At 40.6% G+C, this 19459-nt stretch overlaps 1 long non-coding RNA gene across 1 annotated transcript in view; it reads left to right on the top strand.

Moving 5' to 3' along the window:
- The first annotated feature begins 7107 nt into the window (after positions 1-7107).
- Positions 7108-19459, top strand: part of LOC141729366 (uncharacterized) — an 86095-nt gene continuing 73743 nt past the window's right edge. Inside the window, exon 1 of the long non-coding RNA XR_012580837.1 lies at positions 7108-7206. This is a non-coding gene — a long non-coding RNA (uncharacterized LOC141729366). The remainder of the gene's footprint in view (positions 7207-19459) is intronic.

Here is a 19459-nt window from a genome sequence, read left to right as displayed (position 1 = left end):
GATTAAATACTTTTCCTTCTTCCATTTCAACTTGAAAATTCAACTTCAGAGGCTGAAGATGGAAGATCAAAACTTGATTCACTACCATGATTAATGGCACCAGTTGTTGTGTGTGTAAGATGTGCCTCTGTTCAGTTTTTAATCCTACTAAATTCTTGACTTCCACACTATTTTATGTCAACAAATTAAAGTGTCTATTTCCACAGCAAAACATGGCATCTCCTAGGACTTATTGCTTTACAACCATTATCTCTCCTCTGCTACTGCAAATGAGAAATCTGGGTGTTATATTGACCCTTCTATTTCCTTTAATACAGGCCTTAAAATGAAATAGACTCTCCATCCTGTACCCTCCAACACAGCCCTGCTTCTGTTGATCAGTATTATGAGTCTCATAAAAAAGCAATGCAGACCCTTAATTATCTCAATGAAGTAGCTCAATTCTTCTGCTTTTCTGATTCAACAAGTATGAAAGGGGATATTTTTTCTTTTACCAATACTGAGCACAAGAAAATATGGTTTATAGCACGATAGTCAAACTGGCTGTAAAAATTAGTAGGTACTTCTGCTCAAGTTCACTACTCTGTTCCACTCTAGCTGGAATGAAACTCATAAAACTTAAAACACAATTGAGTGAAGGCTTGCACACCTTCATTGCTTGATGTTATTTCATGATTCATTATGTGGCTATTTCAATCTGACTTCTGTCAGGACAGGGCACAAAATTATTATTCAAACAGGAAATTTTAGGTCCAACAATTGGTTTCCTGTCTGACACAATTCACATGATGCAGGGTTGGGGATTTTTTGTGTTTTGCATCTTTTCCAGCAGAATATCAATATAAAAAGATCAATCAGTGCCTGATAATGAATGCTAAAACCCCTGAAATGCTAAAAGATAGTAACTTTGGAATAGATAACAGGTTTCTGGAGGCACAGGGCAAGGAGATTCAAAGGTCCAAAAAATTATGAAGTTTGACAGACTCTGGCAATGCTTCTGGCATTAATAAACCTACATTGCATTTGTCAATTCCTATTTTAGGTTTCTCTCCTTATTTGCCTACAACTAGCAAATATACCACATGTTACTTTGTCTAACACCTTCACATCAAGGCACTGCTTAGTGATTGAGGCAGCGCTGTGGAAAGAAGCATCACAAGATGTTAGGAGATTACATATCACACCAATTGAATGCATTGCAGAGCAAATCAATTGTGATGGATAGAACTTCAAATAATAATGTGATTACAGAGGGACAAACCCAGGAAACATCCATGGAGTTCCACAACATAGAAACCCAACAGATTAGATCTGAAATTAATCTCAACTAAGTAAATTGATTAGATAATCACTTTCTTATTCTGAATTTACACTCACAAAGACAACTGACAAAAATGTATGTTCCCCTAAGTGACATAAAGTGGTAGCCCCTGGGCTACCCCCAGAGTCAGGGAGAGAGACCTCCTCTTCTTCGGTCAACATCAATTTTGCCATTCATTTCCAAAGGGCTTGCATGTATCAGGACCAAATTGAGCTTTATAGCTTTTCCTTTCTCAAGAGCACATTTCTGTTATGCTCCATAGATTTTGGCCATTTCAAAGGGTCATGATGAGCTCTTTTCAGAGAGACAATCTAAGTCTTCTATCCTTCATCTCCTTCTGTTTAAGTCTGTGAGTAGTCCCACTGACTCCTCTGGGATTACATGGATAGTGAAAGTCAAGCATATATCAAAGAATATGATATTCAGCAGGATTACTGCCTAGGGAGTGAGACACAAAAGGCTGTAGAAAAAAATATTCCATAATGAGACTCTATTAAAAAAACCTACAAATGTTATTAAAATTTGGTTAGTTTGTTACTGGCAGGGAAGTACTCTGAATCTGGCAATGTGTATTTTCCCTATAATTTTTATTGTTTGGATACATGCTATTATGCATGCATACAGTGAAGTTATCTACTCTAATATCTTTCAGATATTTTACTCTGAATGTCATAAGCACATAAAATCAGTTAATTCCTTCCATGTTATGAATGCAGAATACTGATCGTGGAGCTATCAGTAATGTGCATTCAGGGGATACACTGCACTGACTCTGAAGGATCCACAATTGAATACTGAATAATCCACAAAATATGCCAAAATGCAAATAAGGTGACTGACATGATATTGGAATGTTGAAGTAATGGAGAAATACAAAGGAGGTATTAGTAATTTGTTCCTCTTGTGGAAAAATTGCTTGTGAGACTCTGATTTAACTAATTTCAATTTCTATTAAAACCCTTTTCATTACTCTGACCCACTGCATATGACAGCTGCATTTCAAAATTAACACTAATTTGCAAGTGCAGCTGGCCTCCCTTGACAGTGAGACAGAGCACAAAACATTGTTAAGACAGAAACTGAGGGTGGAGTTACACACATACTTAATTTTATAGTACACATGTTTCAGAATAATTTATTATAAATATACCCCAGTGTCATTAGTGCCAATTTTGCATCACAGTTCCCTGCTTCTCATTTCCTATAAGCCAGATCTCTGCAGATCACTTTGGGCCAGGTGTACCTTGCACTACTATTTTATCTCAGGCAGCTGTTCCCTCCCTCTTTATCCCTTCTGGTTGCAAACACTGCTGCACAGAGATGTCGAGTTGGAGCTCAGGGAACTGAAAGACTGGTTTTCCCTTGCTGGAAGCAGTGACAGCTTTTGGAGGGAAAGTTTCTTGCAGACTCTTGCAGTGGCAAATACCAGCACACCCTGCCCATTTGGCAATAATTAGCATGGCACAGCAGGTCAGGCCCAGACTTGGCTGGATACATGCTTGCTAAGCATGTGTTTATTCACAGATCTTGCTTGAAGATTTAATTTGACAAACCAGGGCCTTAAAAACACTGTTGGAGTTCTTTGAGATTTGCTTGTGCTCTATGTTAATAAAGTAGCAATAACTTAGACAGCAATTTAGATCTTGGAATTCCTAATACAAATTAATAAATAAATAAATACATATATATAATCATACAATCATTAAGGCTCAAAAATACCCATAAGAGTCCCACAATTAACCCTGCACCACCCTGCTCACCAACAAGGCGAGTTCCAAGTGCCACATCCATGTGCCTTCTTCTGAACCCTTCCAAGGATGGTGATTCCATCACTTCTATGGGCAGCCTATTCCAATGGCTGACCATCCTTTCTGTGAAGAATTTTTTCCTCATATCTAATCTACACCTTTCTGCCACAAGTTCAGGCCATTTCTTCTGGTCCTGTCACTTACTACCCAGGAGAAGATAATGACCCCTACTTAACTACAACATTCCTTATAGTAGTTACAGAGAGATTTAAGGTCCCCACTGAGCCTGAGAAAGAAAGATAGATAGATAGATAGATAGATAGATAGATAGATAGATAGATAGATAGACAGACAGATGTAACTTCTAAATTCTAAATTTTTTAAGCTCTACTGTATACCCAATTTAGCTTTGGAAAAACTGTTGTATACTATCTTTCACCCTGAAAGCTTTCAAAAGGACTTGTTATTTACAAGTGATCTAAAATTCACATGCAAGAAGACAGGAAGGGAGATTAGTGCAAAAAATAGTCAAGATTCAGGCACCAGCGCTGAAGGATTCCTGCTGGTCAGACACTTAGAGGTGTCTACATTAGGTTTTATGGGGCCGTTTCCAGAGCAGAGGGATTGGTAACCTTGCCATGGTTAGGTTATAATTAGGCAGATTGCTAACATTCTCTGTCCTTCCCTCCTCCAACCTGTGACTGTCAGTCCTAGTTTGAGCTGATCTAAGTTTCTAACATTTCTTCTTGGGCACTGCTAACAGCCTGCAGCAGTGACTTCTCTCATCCTGCATTTTCTGCCTTTATAAGCTTTTACTACAAGCAAAATCTCTTCCTGCCCCTTTAGCTCTCATGTCACACACATGCCAAAGTGGGTGTAGGTAGTACCAGAGGCAAATGAAGGCGCAGCTTTTGTGCTAAAAGAGCTGAAGTTCACTGCAGGACATCCAAGCCCACACAGCCTCTCGTAGGCTGTTACACAACGTGACCTGCTCCCACATTCCCTGTGCTCTGTGGCGGTGTCTGTTCTGCCTATGAGCAACATCCAGCAGCGTGACACCATGCCCAGGGCCTGAGCCAGTTCACTTCAGAGCTGATCTGGGCACTCACCATGGCACTGTGTCCTGACAGGGACACAGGCCTTCTCAAGAAATGAGGAGAATACAGACTGACAACTCTGGGGCAGTGTTGCTGTTGGGCTCACAAGCTACTTGGTGTGCAAAATATGCTTGATTAAAACCTGCCTCAGACATCACAGATTTCCATGGGTATTAATTTTAAATAAAAATGGAATTAATGGGAAATTTCAGCTCTTGATAAAATCAGTCCTTCACATTAAACTCTCACTCACACAGAAAGTGGTAATCTCTCTACTGTTTGTCTAATAAAATATGTTATTTGTCTAGTAAAGGAGAACGTTATGATTTATCTATCAGTGGTTTGCTAAACATCTCATTCATTTTGGTTTGCAAAGTGAAGCTTTAGGTTGAGAGTGCTGATATTTTTGAATACCTGCCCATCCCCAGGGAAGCTGGAAAAGGTTAAAAATTTATTGCAGGCACTCCAAGTACACTAATGTCTTACAGACAGAGCTGGCATTGATCCTTTCCCTTCTCCTGCTAAATCTTCCACAGATGAGAACAGCTATTTACTTTACATTGTGCAAGCAGAGCTCCTTGAGAAGAAATAAAATCTAACTTGGAACATACTGCTTGGAGCAGAGTTGGATTCCTGTTACACAATGTCTGATTATTCCCATCTTAGAAATATCTGGGGCAAAGAATATGTGCCTTCCAGGGCATCAGCTCCAGGTGAGTGGAAAAAGAACTGACAACCTGGAGATGTCTGGAGATGCACACAAGGCATTTATTTATCTGGGCACAGGCTGAGCTGGAGTAAGAGCAAAAAAGCACTTTTTTAAGTTAGGAAAAAATGGTGGAGAGTGTTCAACAAGAAGGAGGTTCAATTAATATGAATATAAGGAAAAACTCAGTATAAAGACAGGAGTTTTATTGTGATGATGAGGATAACTGAGAAACAGTGTAATATCTCCCTATGTATATCTGCTGCTTCTTTTAGTAGAGCACTTTTTGAAATTAATCAAGTTGACTCCACTTCAGGATTAGACAAACATGTCTTATGAGTGCATGACACCCCTCAGCTCTAACTTGAGAAATACTAGATTAAAATGGTACATGCTACTATCAACATAGCTTTATCAAGATGATACCAAATCTCGTGCACTGTGGTATCTGCATTGAAAAATACAGGGAACTTCCATTTAGTTCCAAATTTGGCCCTCAGAGATGTATGTTCTTGTGAAAACTAATGGAAAGAGTACATTAAATCTGGCTTTAGAGCATAGCCCCTTATGAACTCTGCTTCTGAAGCAGTTCTTGTTGCTTTGATTTACAACAGTAAGTGTTACAGGGGCATCTGAAGGTCTCACCTGCACTTAGGAGGGTTCTGAGCTAGGTACCATTCACATTTGTGACTGCAGGCAGTCTCTGTGGAGTCTCAGCTCAATTCGTTGCCCTCCCTGGGCAGCAGGGAGGGAGCCAGAAAGTTGAAAGATGCCCTGTGGTATTCTCTGCTTTCATATAAACAATACTTTGTTAAGACATTAATGGGTTTGAGAGAAATTGAAGATGAATTTACATTATAACTATAGACTTCTAAGCAAATTTCTTTTGAAGGGCCTTGTCTGGCTAGACTCCAGCAGCATCCCTTTGCAAGAAGATTGGGTTGAAATGCAAAGTAATACTAGAGTTGCACAACCTACAAAGCCAGCAAATAACATAATAGGAGCTGAAGATGTGCATCAGCCAGTCACATAGAAGGAGATGCTGTGTGCCCAGCTCCCAAGAGTGGTTGTGTCTCCATGCAACCACTCCTTCCTCTGGGCAGATAATAAAAGCCAGTGACTTGCTGGGAGTACACAGCCATTAAAACTTTGCACACAAAAGGTCCGAGTTGTTATCAGGTACAGAGCTCATCTCGTGATTAGCCTTTTATGCATAAAGCACACATCCTGTTTTATGTGACTGCTGTAAGGGGAGCGCAGTCACTCTCAGCCACACAGACAGTGCACTCAATAAATGCACACAGGAGCAGCAAAGCTTCACTTTTGCCCTGAATACCAGAGCACAGAAAGCAGCTGCCTAAGGAAGGCAGAGTGAAAGAACACGGATTGTGTTTGCATGAATCCTGTAACCCACAAGCCACAGAGAGAAACCTGAATGGGAGCAGTGGGCTTGCTGGGACAGCCCAGGACTGTCTGGCTGTGGCCTGGAGTTACCCTCCTAACTAATCACCACTTTGCTTGCACAGGACTTGCTTGTGAAATGTCTCTGCACATAAAGCAGAGCTCTTTCACCTACATTTTTCCCTCCAAAGAACAATACTACTTGCACTACAGGTTGTGTAACTGAATACTGGAGCACTAAAACAAATGCTCTCAAACCATATGAAATTCAGGGAGGTTTTTTTCTTTCCAGTACTCCATTTTCATATGAAAAGGCTCTCTCTCTTTACAGGTAGGTTTCTTTGATACCTCCAAACATTCTTTTCTGTGTCTCACTGATCACCATGTCCCAGAATTTTCACCATTTATACTAACAGACATGATGGTGAGGTCGGGAACTGACTTGCAGACTTTAACTTGCCTTTAACGTCAATTGCTTTTTAAACCAAGAGCAGCTAAAGCACTAGAAAACCCTTGATAGAAGACAGCTCTTCTCTATTTAACAGAGGATTATTGTGCTTCAGTTGAAACTGCTTCCTTAATCAAATTGACATAAGCTTGCTTGATATCTATTTAAGTTTCCATATTATTTTTTCTCTTGTTTAATTAAATCCATTTTGAATTATGCTTTGAGGCAAACCTGCACAACTCTGTATGTACACAAGCTCTCAGATGGTGTTACCAACAGCCCATTTGGAAATGGTACAGCTCATTAGCTTTGCTGGCTCCCAGACAGTTCAGGACAGTTTGAATTTCCTGCCAACTCAATGGTATTATTTAGTTTGTATTTAAAAGCTCGTGTTTCCTTTTGACCCAGGATGGTCAGCAAGCACAAGCACTGAAGGGCCTGGTCTTTCATCAGCGTCTGCAAGAGCAGAAGAGCCCTGAGACTCTGTGAGTACAGTGCATTGCCTTTTGCTTCCTTTTACTGCTGTTTTATGAAACAGAAGGAAGAGACAATGTGAGCTTTTGTACAAAAGTGAGGTGACCTTTCCAAGTTACATGTGGGATCTGCTGCTGTTTCTATAGAGACCAAACGCATTAACCTGAGTCAAGTGGGAATGCCTGAGGCTTATTGAAAGGGATATCGTTTCTCAGAGAAAGCTGGAAGATTTAAGTAAAAGGCTTGATTCATATGTTTTACTTTTTAAACAAAGGGAAGCTGCATTTAAACTTCCTCAATTGGATGTCTGAGCAAAGACAAACATTTTGTATCTGATTTCAGCTTCCAATTTCCAACTTGCAACAGTCCTACCAAAAAGCTGTCCTACTTTAGGGCCCCAAATGCTTCTTTGGCTGAACAAGACTGTACAAGAACTAGGTTTAGACTGGTGAAATATGCTTCTTGTTCAGTCACAGAGACTGCAAAAATACTTTTAGATGCTGCTTAGTTTGTCCATCTTACATCCAAAAACTCATAAACTGAAATAAAATCTCCCCTCAAAGCAGGTCCTAACTCATTTTTTCCAGACCTAAACCCTTTTTGTTTCAATACTGAGAACGACCATACAGAATAAAATATTTTGCACAATGTGTAATAAAAAGAAAAAATAAATTCTTAAGAGAGCAGTTGCGCACTTTTTCTGGGAGCTAACAAGAAAAGACAATGATGATAAATTTCTACACTAGCTAATAAAATAAAATATTTTCACTGAATTTAGGTGCTAGGCCTATTTAATTTGCAGGTGGGTGGACATGAATCATGTCACAAGTACTGCTTGTTGTCATCTGTCTAGATATATTCTGTCTGATCACTGGAGAAAATTCTGCTTCTGCCTATGTGCCCAAGCAGTTCAGTTTTTTGGTGGAGGAACAAAAGATAAAGTGGGGATTCTCTCCAAATCCCCATTTCTACCTAGTCCAATAGATATTTTTGTTAAAACAAGACTTGTTCTGTGGAAAATCATCCCCAAGCCCTCACCCTTCCAGTGGTTTTCCCCGCAGTGTATTTGAGAGTCTGAAAACAAGGGGTTTTATGGTGATTTTTATCTTTGCATCTCTTAGGCATGCACTCCTATTGCCAACCATGGCTTTGGGCAGTGGAATATGCCTGCTTGGCTGTAGAAGTTGAGAAATAAAACAACAGTTAATACCAGCTCATTAAAAACAAAAACCTCCTCCATATCCAAATAAAAAACTCCACATAGTTACAAAATGGCAGAGTTTAAAGCTTGATCTAAAAGCTAATCTGACAAGTGTTGCATAGGAGAGAACCATGTAACTTACAAATAAGAAAATTTCTAATTATCACCCATGAAAAAGAAATGCTATGATTAGTTTGAACTGTGTTGAACCTGTCACTACTTAAGAAAAGAATTATTCAAAAAGGCAGCCAGTGCACAAACAGCTCTTCATCTTTTACCTAGCTTGGTTGGCTTTTAGATCAAACAAGTTGGATCAAAGTTTGTTTTTACAAAGTTCCCTTTAGATGTAAGAGTCCCAAAAGTACTTCATAAAATGGCCCTTTGAGAAACACATCTCTTAAGTAATAAGTTAGGTATGCAGAGTTAAGCAGAATAAAGAGCAATACTGGGTATCAGCAACAAAATAATTAGTTTTGTCATCTCAAATAAAAAATTAAATATTTCTAGCTGAATTTCATTTTCCATTCTGCTCCCTGATCACGTAACACACAAGAAATGCTTTCGTAAGGGCCTGAACAGTCTATTGATCTTAATAGTTGTGGTGGCACCACTCACTGCTGGTGTTCATGTTCCTAGAATGCTTAGTGGTCAATTTTAGGGCGTCCTTTGGACTGTCATCTAATTGTGCAACCCGAGGGTGAAGGTCGTGTCCCAAACAGAACTCACTGAAAGTGTCTTCCTGTTTTCTGGCTTGCTGCTGCTGGGAAATGGGATCAGCACTGCCTGTACCTGGTGCTCTGGTTTTGAGGAGAGCTCTGACAAGGACCGGAAAAGCTTTCTAAGCTGGAGTTGCTCTGGCCCGGTGCTCCATGGGTACGTGTTCTTTGTTTGATAAGGGTTAAGCTTTTCATTAAAGACATTCATGTGGGTGCTTTGTGTACCTGCACAATACGATACCCCCAGATAAATGAAAGAGCATTAGTTTTGAACACAATCCTGGTTTATCCAGTGCAATAGCACATGCATATGAATAGACTGGAAATATTGACACAGAGTAGCGGGAAAGGTTAAGTCAATGTTTGCTCAGTGCTGCAATCCAGAAGTCATTTTGAGTGCAGCAAATTCTGAGACTCCCAAGCAGGAAGTAAACAAGCAGGTCAAAGCAATTAACAGATAAGTTAGGGAAGCTCAGTGCATGCACAAACAGGCTCAGCAAAGCACTCTGTTCCAGTCTGCAGCCCAGCCTGAACACTTTGGCAACGTGCTATTGCCTGTGGTTCTGCACTCATGCATTTTCCTCCTTGCAGTGGGCATAAAGTTCATGCTTACTTAGGGAAATGTGACAGCCTGCAAGGGCATTGAGACCCTCTTTGGGGGCAAGGAATAGAAGGAGATGCATTATCAAAATAGGGAGCTGCTCTTGTTCATACTGGCAATGAATGTATTGACTTCTATAGGAGCAGGACTGGGAGCTGAAGGAGTCATCAATCTTGTTACACAATATTGAGCAGAAATGTAATAGGTGCTCAATCTGGTCTGTATATTTTTCATTTGCAGTAGCTGTGTTTTGGGGATAACACATGTTCATAGGAATTGACCTGATGGCCAGAATCTGTAACTAAGGACAAGTTGTGCAGCCCAGGAAGGTGGGATCAAGCAGGCAGGACAGTAGCAGGTCTTTGAGTTTCCTGGCTAGCAGCAAGGAGAGACAGTAGCCTGGCCAACCCCCTATCTGTCTTACTGCTGCAAATTACAGCATCAGCATCACCTCACACTGGGCAGCAGTGAAGCAGTTAATGTGACTTTGAGGGAGAGATATGAGCTCCTTGCCAGCCCAGGTAAGTAAGTCAATATTACAAAGCAAACTCCATAAAAGAACTTCGTGTTCTCCGGCAGAAGACCTTCATTAAATCAGCAAGCGAAGCAGTACACACTTATTTCCCAGGGGTTAACCACTTATACCTTAAACTTTCAAAAATGAAATTTATTCCCTGTTCTCCCAAAGACATTTTATGTAGTAGTGCCCTTTTGGGATTAAAAAATCAAAATCTCTGACATTTTCCTGAAATTTCTGGGATGAGAAGGGATCACGTTGTTAGAGCTGAAGGACACTAGAGTGCCTCACAGTACAAGAGCTCTCTTTTTGAATATCTGAGCTACTGTTGTCTGAGATGGGGTACCTGCTGGAAGAAATCAGCACTTCAGTAAACTCTTGAAGTGCAGATGGTATCCAGAGAGAAATAGAACTGAAGTCTCAGACTGGAGCTTCTCAAAAGTCTGCATTCAGCTGACAGTGTTTTTCAGGTGAGGCTTATTCTGTCTGAAGTCTCCGTCACGTTTACGTGAATTTGCAACCACAAATGTGAGAACTTCAAGAAGCACGTGGCAACGGGAAGAAGGCTTCAGTGAATGAAGACAGTTCAGTACTTGGGGCAAAAAAGGAAAAGGTTATCTTGGGGCTTTTCATCCTTGACATGAAAAGATGAAAAGGGAACGTCATAATTTCAAAGTACATGAAAGACTGCTGCAAAAGAAGCAGCTTTTCTTTATTTACTTGTCAGATGGGACAAGACATAATGTGTTTAAATGGAAGGAAGAATCAGGTCAGGCACTAGTAAAATGAACTTTCTAGCAGCAACACACTGAAGCACAGAAGTAACTTCCTTTTGATAGCTCTTGGGATTGTCTTTGCTGGGGGTGTTGAAGCCCTAGATGAAATTAGTGACCTAAATATATGTAAATATAGATGAGATTATCTTGTGATGACTCCAGACCAGCCTTCTTCTTGAAGTCCCTTTAACTCTGCTTCGTTTGCACAGGGTCAGGAAAACTCTATCATGCACCAGAACAATTCCAAGACTTCAGAGACACTTCAGAGAAGATGGAGGAGGGATGATGTTTACCCCGGCAGAGTGGTTTGCCCAGTGTCAGGCTTCACTTGCACCACAGAGATGACACTCAAAACCTTGCAGTGTGCTTTTTTTTCTCCTCACGCATGATTTCTCTCACTGAAAATAATATTGGAGAGGTTTTTACACAGTTTGTCGACTACTTTCTTAGCTGCAAAACATGACAGTGTGAGTCACAACTTGTCTGAAGGTAGAAATTATTTAAATTGTAAATAAATAGCCAAGTTGAACCTCATAGAAAATAAAGGGATATTGCAGACCAAAACAAATATTCAAAATTAATAATAGTATCTCTCCATATAAATTACTCTTCTAGAAAGCAACTTTTCTCATGCTACATAACTGAGATGCTCAGGTAAGTTTTAGAAATATGCCTCAAAACACTGAAAGTAATGGACATCATTTACAAAGTTGTGCTGTTTTCTCTGGCTTCAGCTGCATTTGAGATTTCAGGAACAGCTTGTATTACCTCATTCATCAATCTCTTGTCTTGTTCTGTTCCCACATTATTCTACTTGAAGTATAAAAACTGCTCCTGCTTTATTTAACCATTTGTACATATATCAGACCACCAGGAGAGTAAATGGAGTGAAAGATATGAAGGGCCTATTAGGTATGTGGGATATGTGAAATAGCTCACCTGGAGTTAAACAAAATACTTGGTATGAAAAGCTTTTTTTTTGTAGTTCTTCAAGAAATATTCAGATTTAAGATGCTAAATGTGTTAGACATTTGATAAAGAGCTCTCTCTCTGTGCTCAGACTACTGAGCTGACAGGCTAAGATGAAAAGGAGAATTAATTAGAATTAGTCTTAGTAGGAAAAAAGAAACTGCTGGATCAAATTCATGCAAGAGAAAGGAAGAAGTTGTTTCATTGCCTAAAAAAAAGAAGTAGGAACAAGCTTTTTTTTTTTGATCTTTAAATCAATTGATCCAAAGCAATTTGCACCTGACCAACAGAGGAGCACCTAACTAACTTGAGTCAAGCTAGATTAAAAAAAGCAATGTAAATTAGCCAGAATATCCTCCCATTCTGACATGATTAGACCACTTTCAGTATTTAAGAGAAACTATTTCAATCTTCCTCAAACCTTTTCACACAGCACTAGCACAGGTTTCTTAGTTCAGCTCTTTCACTACAGAAAATTCTATTATAGTTGAACAGGAAAGGTTGAATATAACTGAATTCTAAGTAGATCTGAAAAGTTTTTTTCCCCCTTTTTTTCATTCCCCAGAACAATGTTTTGTACTTAAAGACTTTTTAATTTTATATTTTCTAAATTCTCTTTAATTTTATATTTTCTTCTTTTATGGTGGTTTTTACTCCGCATTATACACATCTAAGTGAAACATTATTTTGAAACACAAATATATGTCTTGAAAAAACTAATTTTAATGAGAGGAGGGTCTTGCTAAACCAATTTGACTTTATTGGTAATTTGTGCATATAAATTAGATATATCTAAATGTCTGGTAGTTAACTTCTAAGTTAATATAACTTTGCTCAGTGCCCATCAGCATTTTCAGTGTATCTAACTAAGAAAGCCCCATAGTTATCCATGTGCATCTGCTTACCTGCACCATAGTGCAATCCTAACATCCAAATGGAATTTGCCCATCACATGGCCCTGCTAACAGACTTTGGACCAACAAGCATGAGAAAATTTCACATCCATCCTTGCCTTGCTCTTTTCCCACTGCAGTGTGCTCAGGGAATGTCATGAGTGATTTTAGACTGCAAGACATGCATCCGCTTAAAAGATTTCCATCCTAAGCAGACAAAATGTAATCTCCCTCTGCACTACCAAGGATGTCTTTCATGACCTACGCTATCTAAGAAATACCCAGTTCATCCATTCTCTCTGAGAGGGAAAAAGATAAAGTATTCATGACCTTGGGAAGTCATGACTACTGATAGAGGAGCAAATTTGGATAATAAGGTCCATGTGACACAAGCTGACAGTATGCTTTCTGCTGAAAGAAGAACAAATAACCATGGGATTCAGGACAAGTGTTAGAGCAATATCTTCTGAGCAGCAGCCACTGAAAAGTCTATAACCAAACACCTGAATTATCCTTTCTGGAGTAAAATTATTTATACTACAGAATCCTATCCCAAACAGTGCTTTCCAACATGTGGAGTTCAAAAGTAGAATAGTTTGCTTAATTAATTAGAAAATAGGTATTCTCCCTAGGAGTCACTGTACTTTCACCACCCTTCTTAAAACCATTTTCCCTTTCCCATTTTAAAATGAAAATTTAATTTAACCCAGACAACCTTTTATGTCTCAAAGATACATGTTTGGACTGAGTGCCATTTGATGTGCTCCAAAGAGGTGAGATGCTCCTCTGAATCTGTCTATTGAGCAAAAATGCACGTTGCCACATGTGTATAGAGGAAAATAGTTTCAGAATGCAGGCTGGGATTTTCAACGGTAATTAAAGGGAAAGAGCTCAATATCAAGCACTTCTGGTCAGTTCACAATTACCGTGGGGACATTTACAGTACCTTGAAAAACAGTAGAGGGGACTGTAAGAAAAATCAACACATCTCAAGGAGAATAAAGTCATTAGCGTTTTAAAAACACCTCTAACTGCTCTTAGGAAGTGTGCGAGGCTAAAAGGAGCACACCAAGCTTGGCTAACAGAATACCCAGGTATTCCTGTCAGGTAATTAATGCTTACTGGAATGATCTGCCCCTTCATTCTCGTGTTAGCTAGGTTTCAAATGACTGTGAGGAAGGAGCCAAGGGAACACGGCTGAAAGGAATCAGCGAGCAATTCCTGTCACCAAGCGAGGCAGACAGAGCCACGTGAGGGCACAGGCTGCATTAAAATATTTGCCAGGTTTTTAGACAGGCAATTATCGCCTCAGTCTTTTGTAGGCCTCTGATGTATAATGTCATATTCACACACAAACACGTTCTCTCTCACTTCTGCATTTGCCATTTTAACCACATTTCCCTAATTGAGCTCTTTTGATGGAGATTAGCAGGCTGCTTTCACGTGGCAGCTGCGGCAGTTCACCTGGAGGAGAGGAGGGCCAGCGGGTCAGAGAAGCAGCCAGACAAGTTAATCATCTGCTGAATATGAAAATGACAGTGCAGGGAAACAGTCTATTCTGTGCAAATAAAGCCCTTTTGTGTAAGTGATCGAGCTCCATCCAGCTTGTCCACCACAGAAAGAGAGCAGTAAAGGACTGGGGGTGAAGACACTCTGCACTGACATCAGTCAGAACTGGTAATTATGTCTTACCAGAAATAAGTACCCCAGAGAGAGAGAAATTTGTTACACATGGTTATTGCTGAAGATGAACGCTCAATGTCTTTTTTCACAAGCTCTGCAGGAAGCTTTCAGGACTCTGTTTTTAGCAAGTGAGGAACTCCTTTTTCCCCACCCCCCAGCACCACTTATTCGCACCACAACTTCAATGGCAAAAGATTAGCTCAGCAACAGCATCACTGAACTCACAACAACTGTTTTATGAAGCTCATAGTGCTTGAAGGTGCCCCTGCCCTTGGCAGCGGGGCTGGAATAATGATCTTTAAGGTCCCTTCCAAAACAAACCATTCCATGATTCTATGGCTTAAATAAAGAGGGAAGAGACAGCACTGCCAAATTGGAGCTCAGACTTCACTGTCTGTTGTCCAAGGTGCAGCTTAACACACACCCACTGGATCTTTTCTTAGTAATTCAGTGTTATCTTAGCCATTGCAATGCAGACTAAACACATTGAAGCAGGTAATGAGAGAAGAAAAGACAGGAAAACTCTTGTAAGCTGATTCCATCTCTGCTGTGTTGCTTGATCGCCAAAGAGTCTTCCAGAGGAAGACAGAACACCTTTTAAAAGGGTGCATTTTATATGGAAGGCTGAAAGGCTTCCCATGAAGGATAAAATTCGTTGTGTTTGATCCTTGCATTCCTGTTACTGCCCTGAAAAGCACAAAAGACAGAAATGTTTAGGCATTAGACTGTCAGTCTCTGGGGTAGGGCTGTATTTTCTATGTATATCTATAGTGACTGGAGTAATGAATGCCTTCACAAATTAAATAATTAGTAACTCCTGAGATGCTTCTGAGATGCCCCACAATATGGGAGCTAACACCAAATAAAGCAATTTTTTAATATATCAGCCATCAATAGCAGGAGGAATTGTTTCTCCACCAGCAGCTCTGAGTGGATACATAAACAGAAAATCCAGTTATGTGTAACCACTGCTGATATACCAAACACACCACTCATCACTGTTTCTGTGCTGCTCAAATATGTGGCTGAAGGAGGCTGTTGCATGAGTCCTTCACACACATCTGCCAGTATCCTTTGAGGGTGAAGCTCAACTGTACATGATGGAGTGGATAATACATCTTTTGTTGCTATGTGGGTAAGAACAATAATCGAAACTATTTAGAGGATAATTGGTGTGCTCTATTTTAAAAGGAAATAATCTGGTTTCCAAGGGGACTAACTATGAGACCTAAAGCCTGTAGTTTATCTCAGAGTAGGAATGGGATCATTATGAAGGAAAACAGAGCACCCATCCAGTTCAATTACCCCAATTGTATTATGAATGTAAAAGAGGAAATTGTATGTATCCCAAAAAGGAAAGTTTCCCACTCTTCCCCTTCCATCCCACTTGGAACCTACCCTGGAAGCATTTGGTCTCCTTCAGACTACAACAGGGCTTTTGTGCTCAGAAAACTTGGAAGGTTTGTTCCTTGCTGATTAGTCAGCTACCTCTCAAACCCTTCTTCATCCTACATAATCAAAATGTTGGAGCTTATCAGGCTGTATTCATCCACTCAGTAAACTGCCATATCTTGCTGGTGCTTTTGCAATCAACAAAAGAACAATTGGAAAAACACTGCTTGGAAAGGGCGAAACATTTGCCAGGTATAAATCAATTATAATAAAATATGGTCTCTTTGGGGGAAAAATGTTCCTTGGAATATTAACTAAAAAATGTTAGAATGGGGAGAGAAGATCGGGTCCAAGTTACCCACTCCAGAAACTTTTTTTTCAGTATTTGAATATCACTGTGTTGCTCTCACTCTTCTGACCTGACCAGCATCCCCATATGCCTGGGAGGCTATGCAATATGAACAGCTGGTCAGCATATGAATTCTGAAAACACTGCAGTGAAAAATAAACTGCTAAGGCTCTGCTCATGAGGTTGCTCATGCCAGGTTAGGATATTCTGCCTGACCAAGAGAACTACCTCCTCTGCTATTGGGCTGGTATTCAATTAATCACTGCCACCATCAGTTCTCACAGGGGTCTCTAGCACTTTATGGGGAAGGTCATCTGCTAGCAGACTTCAATGTAAAGCTCTGTTTTTCTCTTTAGCAATATTTATATTTTCTCCCTCCTTGTTAACACGTTTTCTTTTCTTTGCTAATCTGGAGTATTCGGTAACTTGGATCCTGTTTTGGTTATGTGTATTGACTGGATATGCCTGTGACCAGATCAAATTAAACACCATTAAAATAAATACATCTGCACCTATTTTGCTATTCTCTTTCAAACAGTCATATATCCAGGCCTACTATGCTGGATTACTGAACTCTGATCAGTGTGCTCTGGAAACACTTTGGCACTCCCACTGTGACACCCAGAAAACGTTATCAGAGGGCAGTACTGATGCATTTTAAGGTGCATGTTGAGAATAGCATGAAGTATCAGATGTGTCATATTTATACTGATTTCAGGGAGTAAATGAAATTGCTTCATACAGAGGGCTGTGAAATTATAACTGTAAGAAAAGAAAGTATATATCCCAGGATGTTCAGGAGAACATTCTTGATTTTAAGTTATTCAAATCTTCTAAACAGTGGCCTAGCAGCATAAGTTTGAGTTGGCTCCTTTTCTTCTGAAAACTGTGGGTATGGTGCAGTCTTAATAATCTATGCCTGCTTTCTGGAAAGGAACAGATGGGCCCATTCATCAGAGTACATCTATAAGTCAGTATGGTAGCTGGAAAAGCTCTCTGCAAACCCTGCGCATCACTGCAGATGGGACTGATATCCTGATAATCTGCTGCCAGTGGTTCTGGTAGATGATGAAAACAAGCATTCATCAAGAGGGTCACATGTATTTTGTGTAGGCTTCTACTGCAGCCATGGTGCCATACCACTGAGGCTGGACAGCTGCTGCTCTCTGAGACAGCCAAGGGAACCCTGCCTTGCACCACAACACAGCAGCAACTTCAGACTTCAGTCTGAAATGAGCTGGAAAAAGCAAAAATCCCCCAATCATCTTGTTTCACAGCCCTTTGCAGGTGCAGAACATGGTGAAATTGGTATGATAAAGATTTTGCTTCATTTTTTGTGGCTTGCAGTCTGAAAAACTGGACTGGGAGCTAATAAACAAGCACAGATAGAGCAGCTCTCCCATATCCAGCCTGATTCCTCTTTTCTTGATGAGTAAAAAACTGGCTGGGTGTCTGGGCCCAGTGAGTGGTGGTGAATCGAGTTACATCCTGCTGGCAGCTGGTCACCAGTGGTGTTCTCCAAGACTCATCTCTGGGGTTGGTCCTGTTTAACACCTTTACTGATGATCTGGATTTGGGGAGCGAGTGCACCCTCAGTAAATTTGCAGACAGCAGTAAGTTGGGTGCAAGTGTTGATCTGCTCAAGGATAGAAAGGCACTACAGAGAGACCTGGACAGACTTGGTCAATGGACTGAGGACAGCTGCAGGAGGTTCATCAAGGCAAAGTGCCAGGTCCTGCACTTGGGACACACAATCCCATGCTGGGGGATGAGTGGCTGAAGATCTGTTCAGCAGAAAGAGACTTGGGGGTGCTGGTTGACAGCTGGCTCAATATGATCCAGCATGTGCCCAGGTGGCAGAGAAGGTCAATGGCAACCTGGTCTGTATCAGGAATAGTGTGTCCAGCAGGACCAGAGCTGGTGATCATCCCCCTGTACTTGGCACCAATGAGACCACACATTTAATACTGCTTCAGTTCTGGACCCCTCACTTTAAAAAGGACATTGAGGTGCTGGAGTGAGTCCAGTGAAGGGCAACAAGTTTTGTGAAAGGACTAGAGAACATGCCTTATGAAGAATGGCTGAGGAGCTGTGTTTGTTTGGCCTGGAGAAAAAGAGGCTGAAGGGACCTCATTGCTCATTGCAACCACTTGAAAGGAGTTTGTAGTGAGGTGGGGGCCAGTCCATCTACTGTTCCTGCAGTGAGAGGACCAGGGGAAATGGCCTTGAACTGAGACAGGGGAGATTCAGATTAGATATTTAAAACAAAAATACTGTTAGGATGCATAAACAGGTATTGGAATATGTTGCTCAGGGGGGTGGTGGTGTGACCATCCCTGGAGGTGTTTAAGAGGCATCTGGATGTGGCACTGGGGGATGGCTTAGTGGTTTAGAGGTTACAGTGGTGGCGCTGGGTGAACAGTTGGACTGCATCATCTTAAAAGTTTCTTCCAACCTTAATCCTATTGATCCTAAGATTCATTCTCTGCCATCTGGACCCAGCTCTGTAGTAACATTTAGTTCCTACATCCACTACAGATTTCATCAGGAATTAGGCTTTGTGCAGCTGGACTTTACTGTACATTTGTCTGCTACAGAGTTCTTTCATTACACTGAGTTTGCTTTGGGAACATGGAGTTCCAGGAGACCCTGCAAGCTGTCAGAACCAGTTCTTCAAAATGCAGATCACAGCTACTCAAGAAATCAGAGGGCAGCATTAGGTGAAAACCACCTCCATGGCTCTGTGCCTCCCATAAAGACACACGGTGTGTGACTGAAAGAGAGCAAGCCCATCACACCTGCCTGATGGAAGTTTTCAGTCACTGCTGTCAGTGTCTTACTTCCAGGGGAAATAAATTCCAATATTAATTAGCTTCCCTGGAAAAGAGTTTGCCATTAGAAAGGTTTCTAATTCAGTTGTAACAGACCTCAATGAATTAGCAGAATTATTTCATTGCAGGTGCAGCATCATTTAAGAGAAAACAAGAGTTCTTAAACCACATAGCTCTTGACAGCCCCACTTAGAAAAGAAAATATCCCAATTCAACCCAACAGCAGCTTGGTAAAAGTTGCTTTTTAAAATGGCAACTAGTAAATTCCAGGGGCAAGATTACAGAGAAGCTTGTTAGCAGCTCAAGTGTACTCCAGTCACTTCTTTCTATCCCTCC

The sequence above is a fragment of the Zonotrichia albicollis genome, chromosome 1 (assembly GCF_047830755.1).
Source record: "Zonotrichia albicollis isolate bZonAlb1 chromosome 1, bZonAlb1.hap1, whole genome shotgun sequence".
Lineage (NCBI taxonomy): Eukaryota > Metazoa > Chordata > Aves > Passeriformes > Passerellidae > Zonotrichia > Zonotrichia albicollis.
Note: the sequence above shows the minus strand (reverse complement) of the source record. Positions and strands in the feature narration are given on the sequence as shown.